The sequence below is a fragment of the Adiantum capillus-veneris genome, chromosome 30 (assembly GCF_014529385.1).
Source record: "Adiantum capillus-veneris isolate H3 chromosome 30, ASM1452938v2, whole genome shotgun sequence".
Classification (NCBI taxonomy): Eukaryota; Viridiplantae; Streptophyta; class Polypodiopsida; order Polypodiales; family Pteridaceae; genus Adiantum; species Adiantum capillus-veneris.
Genome location: NC_140960.1, coordinates 109472322 through 109485514, shown reverse-complemented (window position 1 = coordinate 109485514; position 13193 = coordinate 109472322). Strand labels below are relative to the sequence as shown.

Genomic DNA, 13193 nt, shown 5'->3' with positions numbered 1-13193 from the left:
GCGACCATAGTATGATGTATGACCTCAGAAATAGTTTTAGGTCTTTGTGAGTTGACATATTCACTAATCCCCTCAGATAGGACATCACAAAACTGTTGCTTTTGCTTTGCAAAGTCTATCTTTTTGTAGACAATGGCTTTGAGATGTAATTCCCAAACTTATCCACATACTTTTGGATACACTTGTATGGGGTCATCTTCAAGCTTCTCCATTCTGTAAGGACTTTGCCTTTGGCATCACTTGCAAGGAATCCACTCCAAAGAAGAACGTGCGTTTGTAATTGGAGGCAATGTGTGTGGTGTAATGCATGAAGCACAAGCCTCTAAATTTTTTCCAAGATATCGTACATTGGTGTTGTAGAAATCCTCATTAACTATAGGGTCTTAGTGATACATCATGAAGAAAATGTGTTCCATCCCATCTTCAAACCACTTCTTGATTCCTTGCACTTATCCCAAGCTCAATGTTTTGCTTATGTTAGTCATTTGGACTTTTCTACTTCCCTACCATGGAAAATTAGGAAGTGTATGTGGAAAGCATTTAATCATCTTTAGAAGTGAATGGGGTATAGAAGGGCCTCTTTATTTGGCAATTTAAGGAAACACTTAAGGGTTAAGCTAGATGTGACCGGTCCTAAAGTAGTGGTCCTAAAGTAGTGGATAAAAAGGTTGTTATAACCGGCCCCCTTCTAGTCGGCTACACCATTACAGAGCCATGATTTTTTGTAATCACATTATTTTTTGGGAAATATTTGTATAAAAGAGGAGTCATAATTACTGAGCCACATTGTTGTACACCCTAAGCTATAATCTTTTTGTCATGAACTAAGGAAGACTTGTAAGAAGGCCATTGGCCAAATGAGAAGCCCTAGGTATAAGGTTCAATTTTTCAAGTTTGAACACACCTTTTGTATCATTATCTAAAGTTTGGAAGAGCTCTGCACATACGACTAAGAGCGGCTACTCAGAAACATCTTGTAATCCATTTTTCTCAGGTTCAAATAATTAGAATTTGATTTCAAAAAGTGCATTGTGTTCCTTATCTCTTGCTCTTTCAATTAAGTGTAATCATTCTCAATTTTTTTGCCATTTTTGACTGCCTATATGTGAGATAAATTTGCAATTACGAGTGAAAAATGATTGTTTTTTGACATTTTGACCATAAGAGACCATAGGGTGACCTTTTTGGATAGTTCTATTGTAGTTTTCAAGACGTTGATCATTATGGATTGTGATTTTGGTACCAACCAAACTTTCTAGGATAGTGTCCCTAGGCCTATTATACCTCCTCCTAAAGTTTCATTGCATTTCAAGTTTGTTTGGTCCCTAAACCAGCACGACGACCTAGAGTGGTGAGATAACACATAGGCAGATTTCCAAAGTAGAGAGTGATAGATTTGCTAGTGTTGATAATAGTTTAGTTTTGTAGTTTCACTTCTTTAGATTGACACTCTCAAAGAGTCTCAGTGCCCCAACTGAGTCGCTTCCCTGAGTATTGATATTATGTTAGTGCCAAACAACAATGCTGCATACGTTGGATCGCGACAACCCGCTAACATTGATGTTGTTTTCGGGGAGTGATCCTTAGGTGGTGAGTGGCATAGTCCTAGTAGTGGACTTCTTTTGTATAGATTTTGATACCCACTGTGTTTACACCTTAGCAGCCAAGCAACTAAATGCGAAGTTTAGTGCTTGGTAGAGGCTAGAAGTCGGGGACTTGCTAGATCTACTATGGAGAGGCATAGAGAGTTGTGAGTGAGATATTAAAAGCATTCCATTTTGCATTTTTCTTGATGCTTTGAAAGTATTGTTCCACCATACATTTCACCTTCAAATTTGCATTGTTTGTTAGTTTTTATTGATAGATTCATTTTGATACGTAGGAGTAGGCTAAGTAGCAATAATTATTATCAAATTGGACTCAAAAGTTCAAGGCAAAAATTGTCGAAAAACATATTTTGGTAAACGAGACCATAACTTTGAAAATTGAAAAAATTGATGGGGGGTCAAAGCTTGAAAGCTGATCAAAACTTAAATATTTGGTGCAAAAGGGGATTACTGAACGCACAAGAAGTAAACCAGAAAGTTTCATCCTGATTGTTGGAGGAACGTGGATTGTGATCCATTGCCTTTGTGACAGTTTGATCAAGATCTCATACGATTGGGTCAAGAGTGATTCCCAACAACAGGATCTATCATTTTGGCAAAAAATTCACATTGAAAACTCACTCAAAATCAAGAAATTGGACAAAACTTGCAAAAGCTTGGGAAATTGGCCAAAATACAGGGTTTTCCAACTTTTAGAGATCCAAATTAAAAAAAGGTTGGGAATTAACCTCTACAGATCATAGAGAACTAGCTGGCCAAGTTGCACGTAAAAAAGCTGTCAAACATGGATCACAGTCCATGTTTCTTTTGCAGTCATTGGTAACTGCTTTTCAGGCCAAGGGCCTTTAAATATGAGGCTAGGGCTCATTCTCTGGCATGCTTCCTGGCGAAAATGCAGAGTTTGGAGTACCGGCTTGTATTGTGTTGATGCAATATAAAGAAATACCAAAAGGGGTGCCAAGGTTTGGGGCCAATACTCTCTAGGGTGGAATTCCGCCACTTCGTGTCACGTGTCGTCTCTCTCTCTCTCAGGTTTGTATTTATTGAAGTGCTAAAATTTTGTTCAATTTGTTCTTTTCTATTGGCACGTGGTGCCCGCCTTGTGACAGTGGTATCAGAGCATCAGTCGTGTGCTTTCCTGAAATCATATCGATCCTACAAAAGAGCAAAAAAATTTTATTTGAGGTATCTTCGCCCTCCAACCCGGACTTTTTAACATTGGGTTCTTGCAAAAATAGCGGTGCATGCAGCTACAGACCTGAGAGGTATTTTTGCTCGAACCAGGGATGCCAATTGCTTTATTTAAGAGCATCTCGCCTTGCACAAGTTGGCCTGCAATAGTAGCATTCTGTGCAAAACACACCATTTGCCGGCATCACGCAACCACAACGCCATTTTCAGTAATTTGTAGGTTATGTTCATCATTTCTTCAGTTTTCACCCAAGCCATTGTAAAATTCCCACTTTGTAAATTCCCTCTCTCTAGGTGATGGTCACAAAGGCCCACCTAGAGATTCTTATCTTTTAGTAACCTCCCAAAACAAAGCAAGGGTCAACCACACCAGGCCCACCACTTGCTTTGTCTCCCCGATTAGCTTACCCTAATCACACCGGGGTTACCATAATCCAAGCAGCCAACACCTATAAAACAACCGAAGTGCCCAGGAGGGGCACCACAACGAATTATTTGCGACAAAGCAACCCAACGGCAAGTGATTAAAGAGTTTCATGAAAGTCTATGGGCTAGACACAGAGGAGTTTGGGCAACCTTTGTTAAGATTAAAGACCGGTATTGGTGGAGAGGTATGTACAAAGATGTGGTTCAATTTGTGGAAACATGCTTAATATGTCAACAATACTCTAATGTGCGACATAGAGATGGATTGCATCCCACCTCACTGGCTATGCACTACAAATGGGTGGTGGACCTTATTACAATGCCAGTAGGAGTGTGGCAGATTTTCCATGTTCGTGGAGCTTCACCGTTTGCTCGTAGGCTAGCCCACCATTGCTTGGCGGACTTTTGAAAATGCACCATCACTTTCTTCAGAAGAGGAAGAATTTGAGTAGGATGGAGAAGAGGGCGACCTCTTTCTTGCCTTTTTCTTCCCTTGTTCCTCCTTGTCTACACCATCACTTTCTTCATAAGAGGAAGAGGACGAAGAAGATGGAGAAAAGGGTGACCTCTTTCTTGCCTTTTTCACTCAAGAAAGAGTATGATGTAGCTAAATAGACGGAGCATACTTAAATAGATGTATTTTCCATATTTAGCTAAGTATGACGTCATATTTAGCTACGTCAGATGGAAAATACGTGATCGCTCAAGATGGAGCAAGCCATGCACAAAGTCAGTTCTTGAATGTTGGAACTGTGGCAAGAAGGGCCACGTCAAGAAGAATTGCTGGTCCAAGAAGAAGAAGGAGACTAAGTCTCAAGACAACAAGTCAACATCGGAGGCCAATGTGACAGGTAAAGTAGAGCAAGATGCTCTAATTCTCTCATTAGACAATGTGTCTAATTCCTGTATAGTAGATTTCGAGGCTTCATTCCATGCGACACCACACAAGCAACATTTCCAAGATTACACCAAAGGTAATTTTGGGTATGTATACTTGGGAGATGATGAAGCTTGTGAGATTGTCGACAAAGGTACAGTTTCTTTCAAAATTGCTAACGGAAATGAATGGAAGCTTAAAGATGTTAGGCATGTTCCTTCTCTTTGGAAAAATTTGATCTCTACAGGACAATTGGACGATGAAGGTCACAACATTGCATTTGGAAACAAACGGTGGAAGATCTTGGATTCCATCATTCCCATGTTTGTATATCCTTCTTGCTATCAGAACAAGTGTTTGTGTTTGCTTGATGATTGATGTTGCCTTCAATTTGCAATGAGCCAATGGTGAGCAAAGTTATTACGTGTTTGCTCCATGTCAGTACCATCTTGATATTGAATAGGTATGAGTCAAGCAGGTCATCATCAACTTATCAAGGTGCTTCCTCATGAGTCAATCTAGACAAATGGTCAGCCCTCTAATGTGTAGTCTCCTTCTTGACTACTACGGTGAATCAAATTCAAGCAATATGATAAACCATAGAACAATACGTTTTGTATTGCATGGTTTGTTCACCAAGTATAATAGTGCTTGATGATCCACAAAGAAGACAAATTTATTCAAGAGATCTAGAAGGTAGTGTCTAAACATTTTCACATCATAGATATCTTTGGTGGTTTCCAAGGGAGAAAAGGTCGGTACACTTTACTTGTGTACTATCAGCACGCAACCTTCAGCTTGTGCAGCAACTACAAAAGTTGACAGTGCGGTGTGGCACTACCGGCTTGGGCATATGAGTGCCAAAGGAATGCAAATCCTTCAAACGAAGAAGCTTCTACCAGGTTTGAAAGAAGTGGACTTAGAGTTCTGTGAAGATTGTGTTTATGGTAAACAAAAGAGGGTAAAATTTCAAAAATCAAGAAATGAACGAAAAAATAAAACACTTGAGTTGGTTTATTCTGATGTTTGTGGTCCTCCAACCTTAGCGTTTTGCAGATTCTCCGCGATGGCTTCAACATATGTACCAGCGTTTTGGTTTTCAGCATAGACACACTGCAGTAGAGCCCCCGAACCTCGTAGATCTCACCTTCCCGCAACAGATCCTCGTTGTTCCAATATGATCGTATCAGGTGCGCATTGCACTTGTGCCATGTCGACAAGCTTCTGCTACAGCCTAGCATCAGTCCTAGCTTCGAACCTAGCCTGACACCTTAGGATCCCTAACCCTCTTCAGCAATCGCATTCACGTGTAGCGTGCATCCACTTCCGTCGACAAGAAACCCTTGAAGATACCTCCGAGCACCCTTACCTTTTAGCTTCACCCGCAATGTTTTCACGATAGGACTATTCGAGTGGTCGTACTTACTCGCTCTTTTGCTCCCACTTCCTCCCCCTTTCCTAAGCACTACCTCTCCTTGCTTTTGGATCGCCAACGTTATGTTGTTAGCCTTTATTTTTCACGCAACCAACCATAGTTTTTTTACTTAGCAACGCTTGTAGGTTGGAGTTGTTCACCCTCTAGCTTGCTTGCCTCTTTCCTTGCCGGTGTCAAAGGTGCTATAGAAAACATGAATCTGATGATGATCAAGTTCGCAACCACAAGCAAACCTCCTCTGAGTACGGGCAGCCACCAGATTTCAGATCTACTGTGGTAGATCTCCTCCGTATTAGTCTCCAAACAATGGCAACCTGCCGTGCGGGCCTTGGTCACAACACACCTGGTACCGCCGAGAAGCTACGTGTACCTCAAAATACGAATGATCATAGCCACAAAACAACCCACACTCCCTAAACTGCTCCAAAGAGACATTGAAGCCACCACTGCTGTCAGGTACGGCGGAAGTGATTGATGATTTAGCTCAGATCTAGTACTCCGCACAAACACAAGGGAACTTTGCTTCACTTGAAAAGAGAAACTGAACTGAACAGAATGAAGAAGAGAGAGAGAGAGAGAGAGAGAGAGAGAGAGAGAGAGAGAGAGAGAGAGAGGACACTGCATGTCGAGTCCCAACCACCCTGAAGGGCCCGCTTGCTGTGTTGCTAGAGCAAGTACTTTCTTTATTGCTTGCACAAAATGCTGATACAATGATCCTAAATGTTGAGATGCTGATGGGAACTTGATGCAGGTGCTTGGTATTGATGGTACTGGATACTGATGCTTGGTACTTGCTGTAGGTACTTGGTACTGTGAGGCTATGGGCTGAAATGCAATGATGCTGAAGATTGATGATGATGCTGAAATGCTGGTCTTCTGCAGGGCTAAAAACGCTGGCTGAATGGGCTGGTTGGTGCTGGCAATGATGGCAAAAACGCTGAAAAGCTGATTGCTGGTTGAGAGTGAAAAGGCCGGTGTGAATGCTGAAAACGCTAGTACTATGGGTTCTTGTATTGCGGTGCTGCGGGTACTTAGCTGGTACTGGTCCTTCTGCTTCTTTCCTTCTAAGGAGAGACCCCCAGGTCACTTACATACTCAATAAATGCTGGGTCGAGTAGCCTTCTCTTCAGCTCCACGACCTTGGGAGAATAATGCTGAAAATGTTATTTATAAAACGACTTGAGTGCCTGTTTGTATGCCTATATGCTTAAGTGACTCAACTGTGCAAGAGAGGGTATGCAACTATGACCTGTCTGGGCATGCACGTCTTGCTAGAGTCACAAAGTGCCTGGCTAGGTCCTAAGCTAAGTAAGACTGACGCTAGATTGTAGTAGTAGCTTGTCCACGCGGCGGAACTGCAATGCGCACATGACAATTGGACAAAAGATGTAACTCCTAACACCCCTTCTTAGCTCCTAGACGGGGAACCAATCAAAGGGAGCTGGCATGAAGGGATAATGTCGCCTCTGATAGAGGTTTGGTGAAGATATCATCAGGGTTGTTTGACATAGGACAATACTCTAGTCAAATAGAGCCATCCATGGTATTCTCATGAACTAAATGGTATTGTATCTCTATATGCTTGGTATGGGCATGAAAAATTAGGTTCCTTGCAATGGCTTACAACTCTTGCTATCAGAGTAGATAGTGGTCTTTTGTTGCGGCAAGACAATTTTGAAAGTAGCATCCATAACCACATTGACTTGCATGTAGCACTTCAAACAACCCAATACTTAGCCTTTGTGGATGATAAGGCAATTGTAGGCTGCTTCTTCGTGCTCCATGAAATCGCTCTTGCATCGAATGAAAAGGTGTAACGTGTAGCTGAAAGTCATCTGTCTGGATCACCACCCTAATCCGAATCAATTTATCATCTAAGAATATCTCTAGCGTATGCCCAATGACAGACTGTCTCAAATACCACAATATCCGTAGAGCTTGCCGCATGTGTGACCTGGTGGGTCTCTGCGTAAATGAACCAAGAAGTCCCACCGGAAAACTGATGTCAAAGTGGGTGTTCAACACCGAAATAAAGAATTGACCACCTTTCGATACTTTGTAGCATCAACTTCATCTGGGGGGTCATATTGTGGCAACTTTTGGTTGGGATCCATAGGGGAAGAGATAGGTTTTGCATTCGGTCATACCAAATGCTCCCCCCCTCTATTTGCCATATCCCAGTCCATGAAAGTAATGAAGCAAGCAAAGACCTGTCATCTCAAACTCCTTTGCCAAGGTCTCTATAGTATTGTGTGTATGCGGGTCATGGCTACCTATAATCACATTATCATCCACATAGAGGATAATAAGTGTCACTAATCTTCTTTCTTTGAAAAGATATAAATTTGGATTTGCAAAAGAACAATAAAAGGAATGCCATAGGAAGAAAGAATCAATCTTTTGGTACCACGCTCGAGGAGCTAGCTTCAAGCCCAAAAGAGCCTTTTACAACCTATAAACTTTGTTGCTTGAGTCGGGAACTGAGAATCTTGGAGGTTGCTCCACATACATCTCCTCCTCTAGTGGTGAACTATGCTTTGATGTCCTCCGTGGCAAAGGACAAAGAACCTCTTACAATTGATGAGGCCCTTTCACAACCGAAGTGAAAGGAGGCCATGCAGGGAGAGCTTGATTCTATCAAAGGGAATCACACATGGGAATTGGTTCCGCGGCCACCAAAGTGGAAGGTCATTGGTGTCAAGTGGGTCTACAAGACGAAGTACAAATCAGATGGATCTTTGATAAATGACGAGGCACAATTCGTTGCCAAGGGCTTTTCTCAAGGATTGTGCGTGGACTATGAGTCATGACGAGATCTTTGCACCGACTGCTATATTGGCAAGTATTCAGAAAGATTTTGCTCAAGCAGCCCATCATCGATGGCCCGTGTTTTAGATGGATGTAAAGTTGGCCTTTCTCAACGTCATGTAATAAAGTCCCATCTATCTCAACATTTTGAAGTCATCAAGATCGTCTTGTAGTATCCGCCTCACGCCAATCTAATGGAAAATCTGAAGTAGCTGCAACTCGCAATGTCTCCAAAAGTCACTTCGGTAAGTCGTCGGGTTTGGCTCTGGAAGAGGGAGCTATTGGTACATCCTCGTCATCATCCGCACCAAGGTGAGAACTGCTATCAATTGCATCATCATGAGTCCGTGCATCCATCTCTACAACCTGAGGGACATGAACCGGAGAAGAGGGTTGTTTTCAACCTTAGGAGAGGAATCATCATCTAGATCTCCAAGCATAGAAAAATCTAGGGATCCTAAAGTCGATATCCCTCGGAAGGACTATTGTAGCAAACAAAAACCGTGTCGAACTCAGGGTCAAACTTCCCTCGTTGCTTCTTTGGTGTAGGCATTGCTCCCAAAAATTTGAAAATGAGACACATTAGGCGTTCTACTGAAGTATGACTCAAACGGAGTCTTCCCTGGAAGTGAAGTTTTAGGAGACGAGACCGGTTGATAATATGAACTGTTGTTGCAATTGCCTCCGCCCACAAAGATTCGGCAGGTCTCTATGCTCGAGCATTGTCCTTGCCATTTCAAATACAATCCTTTCCTGCTGCTCCACAACTACATTCTTAGAGGGCGATCCATGATGTCTTTGTGAGAGAGAATCTCAACACGGTCGCCAATCTTCTGTTGCAGGTCTTCAGATATACGGCGCCATACCACTCGGAGAGAGAGATTGCAGACAAGACCGAACTGTGCTTTTCTAGCACAAAGCTCCACCTCTTTAAGTGATGCGGGGTGTGATTTGTTTGTTGTGGACGAGTGGTGTGGATGTGTGTCGCAAAGGAGATGGGCGAAAAGGTGTATGGGTTAGGCTGCTGCAAGGTGCTCCTAAACCTGTGTATCACCGGGAGAGTGACAACAGACTAAGGAAACTACCGTAGGCAGAGCTGCTGGCTCTGCATGACAAAAAAACAGCAGGCGGACAGCGAGCTGCAGTGAATCTGCAGGCGAATGGCAGATTAGTGCGAGCAGGATTGGACGCACAGCAGGCCAGTGTAGGGTTAGGGCGAAAGGGGATTAGGGTTGGGCCAGCTTGCAGGCTATGAGGGTTAGGGTTCGTGCACGAATCCCAGGCGGCCCGTCTCTCTCTCTCTCTCTCTCTCTCTCTCTCTCTCTCTCTCTCTCTCTCTCTCTCTCTCTTTGAGTGATGTCTATTAGAATGAAGCTTTGTTTCATCGTTAATGATCTGAGAGGTCTCTCATGATACTGGCTCTTCTCATGTCAGGTACATCGCCATTACTGACGTTCTTGATCTCTCTTTGGTGGTGCCTCGGGTCAAGCTTGTAGATCTTCGCATCTTTATCAGGGTGTGGTGTGGAGTAGATATAACATCAGCGTGCTCAGGGTCCTTGTACAGAAGCTTGGCTGCCCACAGTTCAACCTGGGGGACATTGGAAAGCTGTGGTATATTGCTGTCAAAGCCGGATGAAGTTCATGGAAGCTGTGTTTATGGGGTTAATGAAGATTGCAGGACAACAATCTGGGTACATAATGCGGCAAAATTGGGAAACATCCAGACAAATCAGTCTTTGCAGGCTTCAAAAGCAGCTGCTGTGGGCTCTTGGAATCCAAGGGCGACTAAAAATGTCATAAAAGCGAAGTATGGTTGGCGGAGATATAGAGGGATAGTGGAGGCTCTGGGCAATGGTTCAGAAGCTGGCAAATATGAAGTGCTTTCTTTTGGAAGTTTGTTCTCTTCGGAATACAAGGGCAGTCAGCTTCATGTTGACATTGAATCAAGCAAAGACCAAAAAGTGAGAGCCCTGGTTAAGGCAATGAAGTTCATTCCTTTAACCCCCCCCATTGTTAATGCAGGAAAGCAGTTCTCCAAAGAAAGGATAAAAAATCCTTACTTTTGTGCTCATTTGAGACTGCTTGATGGGCAGTTCAAGAACCACTGGGAACAGACGTTTGTAAGCTTGAAGTCCCAACTGAAAGTGGCTCAGGAACAGCAAAACCAGTTGCAGGCCTTAAATGTGTTTGTTATGACCGATCTGCCTCGCTCAAACTGGAGCAAGACTTATTTAGGGGAGCTGGATGTAGATAAATCCTTTAAATTACACACTCTTGATGGAAATGATCCAATGATTCATGAGATGTGACTACGGCCTGCGGTCAGGATATCTTCCCCCTCGTAATAAGACCATGAAGATTGACATGCAAAACCCTGTAAATGTGAGTGTTCATCCAGACATTCTTCTCTTTGTTGAGCAGGTAATATGTAGTTGTGCTAGCCTGGGTTTTGTGGGTACATCAGGCTCAACGCTTAGTGCAAATATCTTACAACTTAGATTGGGGAATACTTGTGCTACTAACTCAGTTGAATAGGATGCCCGATACCTCTCATATATTTTGTCAACTAACAATGGAATGGTTCTCAATTGTACACATCAAGTTTAAGAACCTCCTTTATAATCATATGCAAGACGAACCAATCTTGGCCTTACGTTTTCATTGTAAGAAATGAATCAAAGTGCTCGAAGCCAATCCTCAACGAGGAATTAGAGCAAATGTTAAGTCCTCCCAAGCTTTGTCTGTTTTTGTCTTCCATGGAACTGTAGATTGGATGCACGAGTGCAAATCCTAAGTACCAGTATATGCCACATGTCAAGCAGCTTGTCCATCTATACTTGCTATTGGCCAATGATCATCCACTTTGGAGATGCAGCTACAAATTTTCACGGCTTCAACAAGCTGAGGCTTCTTAGAAAGGATAGTGCTTTTAGAGGAAGGGCCCCTTTCAACAAAGTTGATGGGTCATCCCTGCCAAACATGGCTTGAGTTGTGTCAATCAATTTTTGGTTGATTGGAAACCTTGCAGCTCCCTCAAGAGCACAAGGGAATTACATCAATTTCTTTGGTAGATCGTTCTTGAGAGGTATATTCTAGCCTCCATAGCCAGCTTGGTAGCGTTATTACCGTTGTTCAACTTATCAATCACCACAGAGGCGAGTTGCTGAGCATTCTGAGTTAGTCAAGTTGACCCAAGTGATAATATTCTTAAAACAACTTTCTACTCACAATTCGGTCATTTTGAGTGTTTCTTTCCTTTGGGTTGACAAATGCTCCAACTTGTTTATGACCCTAATGGACACGATCCTACGACTTTATTTGGGTAAATTTGTGGTTGTCTTTTTGGATGACATCCTTAGTTATAATGTTTTGAAAGAGGACATTTAGAGCATTTCACAAAAGTCTTTGATTTGCTTTAGGTAGAATACATTATATACTTAGAACAGTAAGCGCATGTGCTTTCATGCAAACAGAAGTGTAGTATCTTGGCCATATTATTTTTGCTACGGGTCTTAAGATGGATCCTAGTAAGGTCGTAGCTATTTAAAGTGGCATTCTCCCAAAAATTTGGACGAGCTTCAAAATGTTTCGGGTAATTACTGCAAGTTGATTAAGAAAAATGCCAAGCTAATAGTGCCATTTTTATTTTTATTTTTCAGGGTCTTAAAATGGATCCTAGTAAGGTAGAAGATATTTAAAGTGGCCTTCTCCCAAAAGTTAAGATGAGTTCAACTTTTTCAGGTATGGCTGGGCATCGTCACAAAGTTATTAAGAATTATGCAAGGGCTAGTTGTGCCCATGACTGACCAATTGAAGGGTAAAGGCCGTCTATTTATTTGGCAAGATGAGCTGCATGGCATGATTGAAAGTTGCTACAGTGGAGAGATCCACATGGTGTAAAAGGTTCGCATCCGTATGACCCATTCGCAAGGGCGGTTTTCTTTAGTCGGTTATCTTTGATGAAGCTTCATTTCACCATCTTGAAACTCTAAAAATTCTTCTCGGTTAGCATTGCCTTTCTAGTACTAGTCATATCCACGACCAGATCAAGAATTTCAGATCAAAATTCAGCTCGTTCTTCTTGACATGATCGCATTGCTACATGGTGCATTCCCATGGATCCTTTAGTGCCTTGTCTTCAGCAAGGAAACTCTAGTTCAGGAGAGCCCTCTACTTCTACACCCTATACTTATCATCGATCGAAAAATATGTCCTCAAGTTCCTCTCCCCATCCTCAAGAATTGATAATTTTTTGGCAGCTGCGGAATTTGACTATGAGTCTGGCTGTTTTGCAATAATATCTTTGGCCCCCAACTCTAGATGCTATGATGACACCCTGTAAATAAGGACCAAAAGCTTCTCAATGGCATGCAACTATGTAGGTAGAACTATCATCTCTTCATGCCAACCACACCTAGACCCTTGAGCCTCTTCCACCTGGTCGCTCTCCTATTATCTATAAATGGGTGTTGGACAAGACGTTTAATCCAATGGCTCCATTGCACTGTACAAGGTCCGCCTTGTCGCTTGCGGTTTTAGTGGGCCGTGAAACTTACTATGTGGTTCTTAGAATGGCATTCTTCTTTCTTTGACGGTTTCAATTGATTTAGAGCTCCGCCATCTTATGTTGCATGATACGTTAATCGTAAATGTTTCAAATGTGAATATGATCGTATAATACATTCATCCCAATTATTCAAATTATATGGTGATACGCTATTGCTTTTTATTGTCTTATTGACTGATAACATTATCGATTGATAAGGCAATCAATCGATAAAACGTATCAATCATTACACAAAAATATAAAAAGCTTAGATTTTCAACAGTTATCCTCACTTTCTATA

General features: G+C 42.2%; 1 pseudogene; it reads left to right on the top strand.

Annotated features, from left to right (window-relative positions):
• The first annotated feature begins 3334 nt into the window (after positions 1-3334).
• LOC147418599 (O-fucosyltransferase 30-like) lies at positions 3335-11040 on the top strand (annotated as a pseudogene).
• Positions 11041-13193: the final 2153 nt, after the last annotated feature.